The sequence below is a fragment of the Dipteris shenzhenensis genome, chromosome 25 (genome assembly GCF_047967505.1).
Source record: "Dipteris shenzhenensis isolate YYH24624 ecotype China chromosome 25, Dip_SZ_1.0, whole genome shotgun sequence".
In the NCBI taxonomy this organism is placed as follows: domain Eukaryota; kingdom Viridiplantae; phylum Streptophyta; class Polypodiopsida; order Gleicheniales; family Dipteridaceae; genus Dipteris; species Dipteris shenzhenensis.
This window is the reverse complement of record NC_141620.1, coordinates 30,421,046-30,423,330: the sequence shown is the minus strand read 5'-3', so window position 1 is coordinate 30,423,330 and position 2,285 is coordinate 30,421,046. Positions and strand designations below refer to the sequence as shown.

Genomic DNA, 2,285 nt, shown 5'->3' with positions numbered 1-2,285 from the left:
TGGGCGAGGAGGATGGGGCCGTGGGGGGAGAAGAGGTTGTCGAGTTCGGGGAGTTCAGGGAGGTCAAGGGAGAAGGGGGGGAGGCCGAGGAGGTGAGAGAGGGAGGGGGGGGCGGAGGAGCCACGGCGGTGGCCAGGGAAATGGAAGGGAGCGATGGAAGGATGGGAGGAGGAGGAGAGGGCGAGGGCGAGGAGGAGGGGGGTGTTGGAGAGGTCGGCATGATGGGAGGAGGAAGAGGAAGAGGAAGAAGAAGAAGAGCAGCAGGAGGTGTGGCTATGGCGATGGGGAAGCTGGGGCTGGGGCTGGGGATGAAGAAGAGCAGAACGAAGCACTCGTTCCATCTTCGTCTCTCCTCCCACACGTTACCCACTTTCACCTTCTACAGTCAATCGCTATCTCTCATTTATGTGCTCTTCTATTTATATCCATATCCATTATGCAGCAAGCCGTCCTAGCTCAGCTGGTAGAGCGCGTGGCTTTTAACCACGTGGTCGTGGGTTCGATTCCCACGGACGGCGTTCCTACTGCCTCGGTATTTTAGATTGGTATAGCTTTATTGTGCGCCTTCACCCAGCGCTCTAGCTATTTACTTTTGATCCCTCCCGTTTGCTGCCACGTGGCTCTTTTTCCTTATTTTAGATTGGTATAGCTTTATTAGCATTGCCTTCAGGCAACGCTCTAGTAATACTTTTGATAAAAAAGTGTCCCTCACCGTTTGCTGTCACGTGGTATGTTTCTTTTTTTTGGGTTCATGGGTGGCTTGGGTTTCTGTTTTGGTTTTCGAGTGTTTTTGGTGGTGTTTGTGGAGCGTTCGTTTTGTGGAAGAGTTGCAAAATTTTGATTCTGAGGCTTGTGCGAGAGGAAGCTTTGAGGAGTTGCGAAGGTTTTGTCGAAGAATTTACAGAGGTGGGCTCTTATGGCTTCATATTTTGATTGTTTGTGTTTGTTCATTCGAAATTATATCACTTACTAAAGATCAAGTGTGCAAGCGCGATTAACTTCAACAATTTGATGTCTGTGGTTGCGGTTGCGATTGCTTTCGAGAAATATGTCATCTATTTTAGTAGGCCGAGATACAAAAATTCTGTCATGAAAATTCTGGCAGAGAGGGAAGGTGATGACGCTAGGTGGGGAAAGAAAGCGGAAGCAGAATTCAGGCTTGGCAATGTTATCAATACAGAGCAGCCATTCATTAGGAGTCAAGACCACCTCCATACTTATATTAATGTCTCGCAAGACACTCGAACGAATGAGGAGACAATACACCAACCTCCAGCTTTTTCAAGTCCCCTGCGATGTCTCTGGGGTAAGTCGTAAGGTCTTCGCCGGGGGCAAACTACATCCGCTTGCGTTTTACCATCCCGGACGAGAGAGAGATGGCTAGCATGTAGGGAACCAAAGCGATGCGGAGTCCTTCCTTTCTTCTGGCTCTGGTCCAATTGCGCATAGTATGTTTATTTGAGATAACCTCCATAAGGCAGCTCTGAATCAACCTACAAGCTGTTTGATGACTAAAAGGTGGCAGTAGTGCGAAAGTGAGGAGAGCCCATGAAGCTCTGAGGGGCTAGGGGAGAGTTGTGAGAGGTGGGTGGTGTGGGCAAGCAGTGATATGAGCAGAGGTTGGGCGGAAAGGAAGGCATGCTTGGTTTGCGAGCTGCGAAGGAAGCTTCTGTGCAAGCTTTTTTTTGCAAATGGTGTCTCAGTAGTGATCATGATTTAACAATTGCTTCAACACAGTATTGGGAAGAACAGATTGCGGGACCTCAATATCCACGGGTTTCTTAGCCAAGTGACGATTAGGACATACAATACGTCCAGTTGCTTGTCGTTGATTCTCGTATTTCTGTTGCGCAAAAAACGGAGATGCAGTTGAACACACCCTTTGTGAGAGAGAGATAGAAATGAAATTACATATTTTATTAATGTTATATGAAGACCCAACCGGATCATTATGGGGCAAACCACGCATGGCTAAACCAAATGATCTGCTGCTGCAGCTCTAAATAGTTTCACCACTCCTCCTGGATTACATATTCTTTATGAGAGAGGGGGAGAGAGAGTCTATGAATTTTTAAGCAGCTGCCTGCTGCCCTCCATCCGGTAACCAAGGTCGATTCTCGATTGCAGAAAAATAGAAAACGCAGATTGACCAATATATCGACCAGGTTGAACAAAGCCGATTATTGAAATCGTACAGATTATAAAATCAAGACGATTCACAATTTCTTGTCCTCGTTCTCAGATTGCCTCTTGTAGAAATCCTCAATCCAATCAAGGGTTACACT

The 2,285-nt window shown here is 47.3% G+C and overlaps 1 non-coding gene across 1 annotated transcript; it reads left to right on the top strand.

Annotated features, from left to right (window-relative positions):
- The first annotated feature begins 445 nt into the window (after nt 1–445).
- On the top strand, nt 446–518 carry TRNAK-UUU (transfer RNA lysine (anticodon UUU)). Its single transcript has one exon. It is a non-coding gene; the product is annotated as a tRNA-Lys (tRNA).
- Nucleotides 519–2,285: the final 1,767 nt, after the last annotated feature.